The sequence below is a fragment of the Aulonocara sp. 'chitande type north' Nkhata Bay genome, linkage group LG10 (genome assembly GCF_057382095.1).
Source record: "Aulonocara sp. 'chitande type north' Nkhata Bay isolate Kocher_YH1m ecotype deep benthic linkage group LG10, A_spYH_male_GT1.1, whole genome shotgun sequence".
NCBI lineage: Eukaryota > Metazoa > Chordata > Actinopteri > Cichliformes > Cichlidae > Aulonocara > Aulonocara sp. 'chitande type north' Nkhata Bay.
Window position 1 is genome coordinate 31,801,386 of NC_141353.1, and position 13,166 is coordinate 31,814,551.

The following is a 13,166-nucleotide window of genomic DNA, read 5'->3' on the forward strand; positions in this document are numbered from 1 at the left end:
TTGCAGTCTTTGTGAGGGAAGTTGTTTGTATTCACAAATATCGATCGGAAAGTCCTCGAGCATACGGAAAGTCCTTTTGAATACAAATCTGTCTTTCTAAAAGGGAGAGAGATGAAGTGTCTGAATCTATGATGCTACACTTTCTTTACCAGCGGGTTTGCTCAGTGGGTAACACACATCTAGTTTGTCACCTTTTGCAGAACACAGAGCAGCAGCTGAGTTTCATAGTGATGTAAATTTGCTAGCTGGTTTGTGGAAGCAGCACATGCACATTTCATTTTTATTCTCCCACGTAAAAATGAGATGTTTGGTATTCTAGATGGAACAGAATTCATTTCTTCATAGTGCTAATTAATCATTTTGACTCAAGGGCTGATTCTGTTTGTGTAAGGAGGCCAAAGATGTGTCATGGTGCCAGTGTGATGTAGCATAACTTAAGCAGCAAGGAAGGTGATAAGTAAATAGTAGTGATGGGACGTTCTGTATCGAGGCTTCGGAGCGTGTGTCGAGTAATGGAGGGGGCGTTTCCGCGAAGCGCGTATCGAGGCTTGCTTCATTTATGGGAGGAGCTGAAAATGATGACGTCCGAAGCCTCGCTGCCCGGCTGTACCACGTGACTGGTTCATGAAGTGGTTCGAACTTTGCCGCGAGATATGACAGCGATATAAACCCCTCAGACTTCATTCAAAAATGTGGGTGTTTGATGGAGAGTTGCGGTTAGTGAGAGTTTGGAGACCGTTTGGAGGTTTATGAGAGTGAGGAGAGAAAGTCAGGAGAGAATGGAGCCAGCTAAGAAGAGGAGGATGTCCTCCCCTGTGTGGGAACATTTTGATCTTATTCCTCCCAACAAGGTATGTAAATTTCTACAGAAGATGTATTTTCATGATACTGATGGTGCAATACAATTTATGTTGAGCTGTCTTGACTTTTGTACAAGGTGAAGTGTTTTCTATGTGCCAGGGAGCTGGGATATAACAACAACACCTCATCCATGCTTAGGCACTACAGAGCTTTGCATGAGAATAAGGGGAACACCGATTGTGGAGCAAGACCAGGTGAGCCATCAAATGCAATGATAATATAGGATGCAGTAATGTTACTAAATGATATAACAATATTATACAACTGTTATAAGTTACATGTGTGATATTTATATTTGTGCTTTATCTTTATTGTCTTTCCTCAGGAGAACAATCTCAAATAGATGAAGACCTGGTCAGCATGGTGATTGAGGACTCCCAGCCATTTAGCATTGTGGAGGACAAAGGATTCAAAAGATTTGTTAAATCATTAAATCCTAGCTATGTTCTCCCCACTAAAAAGGTCATAAAAGCAGTGAAAATTTAGTTTTTACAGAATAAAATGTGAACAGGCAGGACTGAGGCTCAAAGCCTCAGTGTGTAGCTGTCCATACCTCAACGTTACAAAAGCACAACCACTGTCCACACCCCAACCACACCTCACCTCACAGTAAATGATCATTTCCATTTCAAGCATTTCCAAATAATCATTTCCCATACTGCCACTATAAATATACACAGTATACTGCCATCACTACAATATACATGTTTTACACACTCCTTTTGTTGTTGACATTTACAGGCTGTGTGCAAAATGCCACACTCTTCAAATTCATGCCAGCTATTATTTTTACGTCCAGTAGGTGTCCTGCTAGAGCAAATGAAGCTTCATGAAGCTTCGCGTTGGGGTGAACCAATTGGATGAAAAGCTTCAGTGCTTCATGGGGCTTCATCTGCCCATCACTAGTAAATAGCATTAGCAGACAATTGAAGTTCTTTTTAAGCATACTTTATTGCTAGCATCTCCCTTTTACCATAAAACAATCCATCAGACATGCAAAAATCCCACTGGCTTTATACAAGACTTTGCCCACACCTGACCTCGTTAGCTCCTACCATTGAACAAAATAGGTCAAACCAAATAATACAATTCTAAACAAAGAACAGGAATAAAGTCATGCATGAAACTGACAAACTCATTTACTCAACTAAATGGTTTGTAAAGTAAAACACTGCATACAATATAACTCAAAAGGCTACTTTAAAGAAAACAAACAATACTATACAAAATGAAAACCCTCCATTTGGTTACACCCAGTGATCCAATCATTGACCTCATGACCCTATATAAACAGGAAGTAGTGGGCGGCCCTTCCCATACACCCGTCTCACATACAGGACCTGAATGCACAACATGGACACCATGGTAAGTATAACCAAAGCAACATAAAGAAACATAATTTACTAGACATGTGCCTGTAAACAGAAGAAAATTCAGATGATCTGATGGTTAGTAGTGTTTGCTTTAAAACACATGCATGGATGTAAAGAATGTAACTACTGCTACCACAAACAAAACCCGGGATATTGTGTGTTAAGAGAAGTTACACCAGCACTGTCTAAATTAAAGCATTATGGCTGACTGTAAAATAACAGAACACAGAATAACAATATACGCAAGTGACAAATGGCAAATGAATTCTGTCCTAGCCACTTTGTCACAGCCAGGTCTTTGAGTTTTGTGGTTTTTGAGACTTGTTTATCATTAGGTCATCTGGTTGTTTCCTTGTGTTTACTGTGATCTTAGTTTATATTTTTTTTTATTGAGCTGTTGGTTCTTTGTTTCAGGTTATTTCCATAATTTTATCCTGGTTAGGGGTGGTCCTTTATAAAGTTTCCTTATGTCAAATTCTGTGTGCCTGATGACCCTCCCACTGTCAAAGTCGTGCTATTACTACGAATGGGCTGTCGTGGGAGGATCGCAGCTCTTCGTTCAGTCACTCCCTTTCATTCCACCTTGCACCACCCTACTAGTCTCTAAACTTGTTGAGTGAAATTCCCCCTTGTCACCTACTTTGAACCAGTTTGCAACAGTTACTGTCTTACTCGCTCAGATTTGCCTTCTGTGTCTTTAACAGTATTTAAGGTCTCAGTTTACATGTGTCCTTTGTTGTGGTGTCCTTTTTGGCGCCCGACTGTATGTTTCACTGGATTTTCCAGGATTCTCGTTACTTTGCTTACTGCCTCTGTTGTGGATGTATGTTTGAGACATTAATCGGCCAAATAAACGACCCTTTGGTTTGAACTCTGCTTCTGCCTGCATTTAGATGTGGACGTTGAGCTTCTTCTTTTGTGCAGTGATGCGCAGTGAAGGATAGGTATACTCCATGTCATGGTGCATGGTTAGGCTCATGAAATGTAAAAGTCTGCACAGGGAAATGAAAAAGTGCCTTTTTAGTCAGGTAGCATTGGTCTAATGGCATTTTTAAACAATAATCAAATAAATGGGAAAAGTGACTTCCTTGCAAGAAAAATGAATAGAATAGAATAGAATAGAATAGAATAATCCTTTAATTAGGGGAAATTTGGTTGTAACAGCAGCCAGAAAGACACATATACAACAAACAGGACACAGAAACATACACAATTTTTCTTACATATTTACATTAAGGACAATGGTTACTATAAACAGAGTATTGTACAGTTATTAAATAAAATAAAATTAACTACAGATAAGAGGCAAACCCAGGTTATAGTGCGAATCGGTTGATTAAATTATTGCAGTCACAGCGCAGCTGTAAACATCTATGATTGTTGGGAGCAGTTGTGATTGTACAGTCTGACAGCTGCAGGGAGGAAGGACCTGCAGAAACGCTCCTTCATGCATTGAGGATGCAGCAGTCTGGCACTGAAGGAGCTCTGCAGTTCAGCAACATTTACATGCATGGGGTGGGAGACTCTGTCCATCAGAGATGTTATTTTGGCCAGAGTCAACACTGTAAAAAATGACTGATGACACCACAGAGTCATAGAAGGTCTTTAAAATTGCTCCCTGTACTCACCCTATTTTAAAAAATCTTCCTGTAACTAAAAAGTTTCTGTGCATGAGCAAATGGGTTGTAGACCTTTTGAATTGTTTTATATTATGTAACCTCTAGAAATGTCTGTGAAGGTTCTCAGTCATCCAGGTCATCGTAGTCAAAGGAGCTTGCAAAGAAAAGCGTCTGGACTTCTTTAAGTTGCTTGAAGACGTTTCACCTCTCATCCGAGAAGCTTCTTCAGTTCTAAGGTCAAATGGTGGAGAGTCCCAGATATAAACCTAGTGGGAGTGACCCCCCACAGAGGGACAAAAGGACCCCCTGATGATCCTCTAATCGCCTGAGCCAAGGTGGGAAACTGGGCGTGGGTCCCAATCAGCCAGAGTTTCGGGTGTGTTCATTGTGAAACCTGGCCCCACCTTATCATGTGAATTCCTGAGGTCAGATGGCCCAGGATGTGAGTGGGCGTTAAGGCGTCTGGGAAGGGATCTCAAAACCTCTCAGACCTCTACATTGGAGAGACCAAACAGCCACTTCACAAGCGCATGGCACAACACAGAAGAGCCACCTCCACAGGACAAGACTCAGCAGTCCATCTGCATCTTAAGGATAAAGGACACTCTTTCGAGGATGCCAATGTTTGAATTTTGGACAGAGAGGACAGATGGTTTGAAAGAGGAGTGAAAGAAGCCATCTATGTCCACTGTGAGCGACCATCTTTGAACAGAGGCGGGGGTTTACGACACCAACTCTCTGCCATCTATAATCCAGTTTTGAGATCCTTTCCCAGACGCCTTAACGCCCACTCACATCCTGGGCCATCTGACCTCAGGAATTCACATGATAAGGTGGGGCCAGGTTTCACAATGAACACACCCGAAACTCTGGCTGATTGGGACCCACGCCCAGTTTCCCACCTTGGCTCAGGCGATTAGAGGATCATCAGGGGGTCCTTTTGTCCCTCTGTGGGGGGTCACTCCCACTAGGTTTATATCTGGGACTCTCCACCATTTGACCTTAGAACTGAAGAAGCTTCTCGGATGAGAGGTGAAACGTCTTCAAGCAACTTAAAGAAGTCCAGACGCTTTTCTTTGCAAGCTCCTTTGACAACCTCTAGAAATGTGCATTTTATAGGTGAATGTGCAGAACACGTAGCCAAAACAAGTCTTTTGGTACTAACCGTTTTGTAGTTCTATTATGACGTCTTATTTCAGCTACATACAGGTAAACAGTTCATGTGGAGAGCAAAATATGAAGCACATTTGCAATAATGCAATCGTGGAAGCCATCAACTATTACTGCCGGAGTTTTAGAGCTGAAGGAGAATAGCTGATCTGTTCCCATAGCTTAAATCTGATTGGTAAAATGTCCAAAATAAGAGCTTTAAAGATCAGATAATTAAGATAATCACTGTGAGATAATGACATGTTTTTCAATAATGTATATTATACAGTATCTGCATCAACTCTTGAGTGGGTGATTTATGGATATAATGCTGAGTGAAATAATCTTCTCTTATGCTGCATGTAAAAGGTGGGATTTGTAAGGTTAAATGTCACTCATTAACAAAGTCTTAATTATTCGAACAGAGACACCACTGTTCTGTATCCTTCATGTATTAAAGACTTTACTGACAACAACCCCCCTTTAGCTGATTTATTGGTTAATAAAGATCAAATGATATTAAGAAAAACTCGGAAGATTTTCAATAAATACATTCAGCAGTAAACACAGCGCCGTCTGCAAGTAAACTTTCCTTGAGAGCTTTTCCTATGTCTCAGCTAGTAATGCCATCCGTGGCTCGAGGCATCAGAGACAATTACAATTTGGTTATATCGCTTCTTTTCTTCACCAGAGGTTCTTGCTAATTTGATGCTCTGGCGAGGAAGATCATTGGCTTTAATACAAATCATGTTTCAATCGTTACTTGAAGACCTTAAGCCCCAGCCCGGTTCTCTGGAGGACCACAGTAATGAGGCCTGCTGGGATTTCAATCATTTTTACATCTGTTGAAAAATAAGGAGAAAAGAGAAGAGAAAAATAAAAGAGAGGGAGAAAAAAAGAGAAAATCAGCCACCCACAACCCTCCCCTCCCCTCCCCACAGAAGAAAAAAAAATATTTGTTTTGAGGATTGATAATGAAAAAAATATATAAAGAGCTGCTTTTTTCTTCTACATTTGTGCTCTCAAATTTCTCCGGCCTTGACATCTCCCAGTACAGTACCTCAATGCTGAAAACTCCCCCAACAATTTCTTAAGCCCTCTTGTCTCCCTCTCCTTGTTGCAAAATAAATAAATCCGTCTGATATTTGATTTCAGACACCTCTTTATTGCACAAACGTACTCTTTCTCCCCGCCATCTGCGCCGTCTCTCAGAAAACAGTAGCTCCCCCCACTGCACAGAAACTTTACTTCCTTCCTTTTTCACACCACCCGCTCGCCTCCTTTGTATTCCCAGCTTTAATTCGCTTTAAGTTAAAAGGAACAAGAAACATGCAGCCTTAAGTGCCAACAGCAGTAAAGATGAGAATTAATCCTGCCTGGGAGCCTCAACACAAAATACTGTGTATTCTGTACACAAAATTAATTAATAAATAAATAATCTTAGCTCAAAACAGGTAATACCTTTTTGCAACATGTAACTTTCATTGGTCTTTTTTATTTCAGTGTTGCCATGGAGATTTTCAGAAAGTAATGTTGGCTGTGAGTTTGGATAAAGCAACATGAACGATGTGTAATTTATTCTCTCGTTAAATCACATTTTCCAATTTGGTGTGTGTGTCTGCTCTGACGCATGCCACACTCTGTGCCCAGAACTCTGAGATAAGTATGTGACACATGATTATGAATTACTTAGCAGCTCCATTTCACTCACAATTAAGACTCCACTAATGCATCAGTTTGAAAATATCACCGCCTTGATTATAGCAGCTTCTCAAGATTTGGTGAAGGCCAGCGTAATAAAGACAGTAGGTCTGCATACATATACCAGAAAATCAACTGAAATTCAATAAATATCATATCTTCATGACATCTTTCTGTGAATTAGGGAGCTAGTTTCTGTGAAAAAACATGTTTTCGTTCCTCACCTCACAGTATTTAATTTCACTCTCTACTTTTAATGCCTGGAGTGCAGCTTATTTGGTGGGAACGTGTTTTAGGTTAGCGGGGTAAGACTGTCCCAGGTGAGGAGAAATGGCTCCGAAATCTACATTGCAAAGCAGCCGAGAGGGTTATCCACAGTCTTGCAGCACTGATGTAACGGTTACAGAGGAAGGTCCCATTTATAAAACGCTTCCTTTTTTTAGCGCTAAGAGAGTTTCGCAAAAATACACAAGTTCATTAAGAGGCTCGCATCAGTTTCAGCACATGTTCATGCATCCATCCAATCACAGGTTTCCTGTCTGCTGGTGTAAGAAGACTCTAACAACACTTTACATCATTGATGCCAACAGGTTAAAGACATCTCCCTTAATGCAAATAAGCTTCTTTTCTCTCACATTATTGTCTGATTGAGCTCACCGTGCATTATTACTCTTCTCCCTAAAGTGGATTAAGGAGTTTGTCCTAATGCAGGATTTGTTGGTTCATCTATTCATTCACGATCTGATGACTTTTGTATCCATTGTGTTTGTACCAGCTTGCCCTGTTTTGAGTCCATATTTTTTTTAATTTGAGCATTAATGACAAAGTATTGATGGGCGTGTGGACTGGTTATCATCTGTTATCCCCTTGAATGTAATTTGTCATCTCAGGTCAAACTGTTGTGATTGTGTTGTATTTATTCTCTGCAGTTGCATCTAACATGAAAAAAGCATCAAAATCTGTTACTGTGTATCTGTATACAAACTGTGTTAGTGTGTACAAACAGTAAGTGAGGTATTTTCTGACTTGTTCTATCTAAAATGTTTTGATACCTGTGGCAATATCTGATCACTTGATCGTTTCTGAGAAAAATCTAATATATTTTTGAATATCAAGCTATCAGGCAGACATATCACTGAAATCTGGCTGCCGGAGCAGCCTTTGAAGCCTCCTGGCAGAGCTGCGCCAGGGAGCTCCGAGCTGGCTGCATTGAAGTTAGCGTTAACACTCCACCTCCACGGCAGATCAGAAGCTCCCTGTAGCGAGACACCTCACCTCAACGCCACAACTTCAGAGGCAGGCCCGCCTCTACGGGTGGAAAGGACGGCTTGCTTTGCTTCTCGCATCAACACATGTGTATGTTGCTGCTGCTTTCTGTTTGACTGATGCTTCTTCTGTGCGCGCTCGTCTGTCTTCCTGCATCAACGGTCGACTTCCTCCTCTCTCTCTCTCTGCCTGTCACTTTGACTTTCCAGCTTGGCCTCCCAAGTGCTTTTTTGTCCATCTCATTGCTTCTTCAGTTAGCTGACAACACTGTGTATGTTCACCTGCCAGTTTACCTTCATAGTTGTCAGTTTGTGTGACAACCTCTCCGTTGACTTCCTCTTCACCTCTGCCTGCATTGCTCTTACTGATCTGGGTTTGACAGACGACAAAGGAAGGATTTTCATGCACGTTTTTTTTTTTTTTACTGCACCCATGATTTTATTTATTAAAGGACAAAAGATATCCAAATCTATCTGGCCCTATGAGAACAAAATAAGTTCCCCCTAAACCCAATAACTGTTTGTGTCACCTTTGGCAGCAAAAACTGCAATCAAGCATTTGTGATTACTGGCAATGAGTATTTCACATCACTGTGAAAGGTTTGGACCACTCTTCTTTGGAGAATTGTTTAAATCAATTTGTTTTAATGCATCTTGATCAGATTTGAATCAAGACCTTGAAGAGGCCACTCCAAAACCTTCATTTTGTCTTGTAGAGAGCAAAATTCATGAGTCGGTCAATAACAAGTCGTAGAGGTCCTGAAGCAGCAAAGCAGCCCCTGACCATCACACTTCCACCTCCATGTTTGACTGTTGGTATGATGTTCCCTTTCATGAAATGCTTCTAATGGGCGTCATATCTTCTAAAAAGTCCAGATTTTATCATGTCAGTCCACAGAATATTTTCCCAAAAAACTTGGGGATCATCGAGATTGTTTTTTGCAAATTTTAGATGAGCCTTTGTGTTGTTTTTGGTCAGCAGTGGTTTTCACCTTGTAACTCTCCCATGGATGCCATTTTTCCCCGTCTCTTTCTTATAGTTAAATGATGAACTCTGACCTTAACTGAAGTGAGGCCTGCAGTTCTTTAGATGGTGTCCTGGGATTTTGTGAGACTTCTTGGATGAGTGTTTGGCGCGTTCTTGGAGTTCACCACTGTTCCGAGTTTTCTCCATTTGTGGATAAAAGCTCTCAGTGTGGTTCGCTGAAGTCTTCAACCAAAGTCATCACACTTTATCCTTCTATCTTACATACAGTAAATGTGTGCCAGCAGGAAATGTTAGTAAAGGGTGTTGTTAGCAGCAGTCAGTCTGTTCAGCTTACTCTTCTCAAAAGGTAATGTTTGTCTACGATTTATACTTTATGTGCTACAAATAATCTGAAGACAACCTGCTTTAACTTGTCTTCATACTGATGTCATTCATGAATTATTTGTACCTTTCTGTATAATGGCTGAAGTCTGGGGCTGTGAGCGGGTGACTGTTTATGAGCTGTTTGCATTTGTGTACTTGCGTATGGTACATAATGCTGTATTAATAATAATTATAATTTATAAAGCACCTAAGACCAGAGTTTACAAAGTGCCTCATCAGACAAGCAAATACAAAATGCTAAATTTTAAAAATGAGCCAAAAAGATAAAAATGAAAGTAGAGAGCAAGAAAAAAGACAAAATGCAAAATTTAAAAGAATAATATCAATATAATTAACAAATGCCTAATAAATAAACAATATGTACCAAGGGAAAAACACAATGAAACCAATAATGAAGAAAATCAATTCACAAGAAAACAAACAAACAACAACAAAAAAAATAAAGATAATAATAAGAGGCAACAAATACTCAAATGTATCATATTTAATACATGAAACCTTTCATCATGAGTATGATTCCCCCCAAAAAAACCTAAATTCATTTTTAAGGTATAAAATGTAAATAAAAAAAAATGCTGGATTCAGGAAATGTTACAGAATAAAACTAATTTTGCAAAACTGCAAATTATGCAAATATTAAATTTTTTTTTTGTTGTCAGGAGATTAACAAACACGTTATTTTTTTAAAAAGAAAGTGAACTCTCATTCAATTATTTCAAGGTTCAGGCTTTAAAGGATCAAAAGTCTGTTAAAAATGTGATCTACAGGAAGTCACAGATTTTTCAATCCAAAGCCCTCGTGGCAAAGGTGCATGAGCAGTGAGTTATCCTTACATAAAATCTAGTCGGACTCATAAACAGTGAGTAACCACCTGCTCCAGCAAACAGACAAAATGTTAAAAGATCAAGGCGACAGATACAATGGTGCGCTGTCACACCACACTTCAGAGCAATCAGCCTGACAGACAGTCAGCCAGTGAGGGTATCACAGGCTCAGGCCTTCTCCTCTGCAGTTGTCAGACACTGGATGAGTGACAGCTAACCTCCCTCAGTGCCACTTATTGATCAGCCTGGGACTCTGCTGCTGCAATCCACACATGTATTGCTGTGTGTATTGACAGACAGAGAGAGAGAAAGAGAGAGAGAGCATCACAATGAATCACTTTGGGTTCAGAGGTCATAAATACAGTTTTTAGTAACCCCCCTTTTTAAATGGTCTGCTTCTACAGGTGCTGGCAGCAGGAATCTACCCGACACAGAGCTGTGTAAGAGCACATGTAGTGACACAACAACTTCATTTTCCTTGAAGTTGAATCTTTTTGGTCCTTCAAGTAAGCAGATACATAAATTAAGAGGAATCACAAAGAATATCAAAATGAACTATTGTATAATCTTTGTTGATTGGTTCAGTTTCATAAGCTTTGCTTTATGTGTTTTTCCAAACAGGCTTTGGCCGGTGAGCACTTTGAGTCCTTCAGTTTATAAAATGTGCTAAATAAAGATGGCCTGACTTAATTATGATTATAAAGTTCAAGCGTTGTGGGTTCTGATCTTTTAAAGTAGCTACTTAATCAACCTTGAGGGCTGAATGATCTTTTCCTGATACTGAAATTCAGTTAATCTGAAGCTAAAACTGTTGTACAGTCACAATCTGTATATGAAAGATGGACATAGCTACCAGCTCTGAAACGTGACACCAGCACATAAGTGTCTTAAACCAGCAGGGGGAGACTCTTTTGTTTGCAGGAAGAGATCTGATTGTATAGAAATCGATGGGAAAATGACCCATTGGCTCCTTTGATCTGTAATTCAAGCCAAACTTGATGCATTTCTGGGATCACTTCCTCTCTTTAACTCTTATTTAATAAAACATGTTTATTTTGTAAATGTATGCCGTGATTAGAGTCAAATAAGAAGTAAGCCTGAGTGTGTGGCTACACTGTGATTGCTAAATCATCCCGCAAGTCAGGTTTTCAAAAACTAAGATGTAGATTACGTAAAGAATTAAAAATAAAACTCAGCTTAAACACTAAAACAGAGTTTTATCAACCAGTGGGTGAATATATATTGGAAAAACCCTCTGGCTGGACACATATAGCAATTCATGCCTAAATGGAATGGGGGGGGGGGGTCCCATAAGAAAAAAGTAGCTGTCTGAAAAAGCTAAAGTAGAGGCTGAAAAAAGTGGAGGTTGGAGGCTAAATGAATCACAAAACCTGATATAAATGTTCCAGACTGTGTCAGACATCATACACCACATCTCCTAGCGTGAAATAATTCTGGCTGGAGTCCTCAAAAAATATATTATAAGCTGAGCCATTTAGAAGCCAGTGAGTTAAAAGGTAAATGGCCTCTGTAAGGCTGGGAAAGCACTGCACAGGTATAAATTTTACCAAAACTGCTGCCAGGAAGCCAGAGCTCCCTGAAGCTAGCTCGCCGGGCTTGTAGCAGGTTGTCTCACAGCCCCCTGCTTCACGTTTTTTCTAAGGCCTTTAATTCCTGGCTGCAGCAGGGGTAGCGCACTGCTAGGCCTTCTGACTCCTCCAGCAAATAATCATTATAGTGCTCCAATACTGACACTGTGTGGTCACAAATAGTACTGCATCAACTCAAAAGCTCCAGAATGATTAAGCACAGTTTCCTCTTTTATTTCCTTTGTTCTTGCTGTTTTGTTTTGTTGTCCACACCACTTCTACCCATCATTTTTTCTACCATTACTTTCTAACAGTCTTCTTCCTTTTGACATTCTCTGTAGCTCCTCAAATGTTTCCATTCTGTGGAATTCTCAGCTGATCTTCTCTGGGCCACTAACTGCTCTCTTACATTGCTTATCCTTTTCTCATCAGAATGTTTTTCCTTTGTTATACCACCTCTTGTTATCCACCCTTCTTTAACTTTGACCCTCTACCCCCTTCCTTTTACGCCTTTCTTTCCTTTGCAAGCAAATTTTCCTTCTTTTTTTAAAAGGATTCTATTTTCTTCCTCTTTATGTCTCCCTCAGCAGAGAATGTGCTTTTCTTTTGGTTCTCTTCTTCTACTCTTTCTAACGCTCTGTGTCTCTTTTTCCCTCCCTCTTCAATTGCCTAAACTCATTGTGGAAAGTAGAGCATCTATTTATTATTAAAGAGAGTCGCTGTGTGGTGAATGGAAGAGGTTATATAAACATTTGTGCTCTCTGCACTTTGTTGCTCACTTGGTTTTACAGAACACCTGGGACCGGCAGTACCGATACCTTTACTGATAACTAACCAGGTCAGAAAAAAGAAATCATTTCCTTTTAACCTATTGGTTCTGCTGTGGTTGACAAACGCTGAGCTGAGCTTAAAATATTGTACTGCTTTACAGCTTGTGGGGAGGTATATGGTTTAAGACTTGAAATGGGAACTGAAATTTGATCAAACATAAACCAAAATCCGAACTTTATACCTTATAATTTGATTTCTTTTCCTCCAAAACCATGGAGGACAATCTTTAACAGCCTCCACTATTCTGCTTTTAGCCCACAGGAATTTGCAGGGGGGATTAAGTGGGATTGCCGGTGATGTTGCAACCATGAAGTTGGTTGACGCTTGGCTCATGGGCTGACATTGTAGTACACCCTAGGGTGTCAGATGGCACCGCAACCAGCAGTCAAATACTAGAAAGAAAAAAACCCTCCTACGTCTGTTTCTAATCATTCTGGAAAGCATGACTAGGTCAAGCAAAGGTTTGAAGGAACATTTATCGAGACCTTGAATCTTAGATTCATTACCCAGTGTTTTATTTTCATGTTGTTTCATGCAGGTCACATGAAGCAGAACAGCTGGTAAACAAAAACATGTCATTCA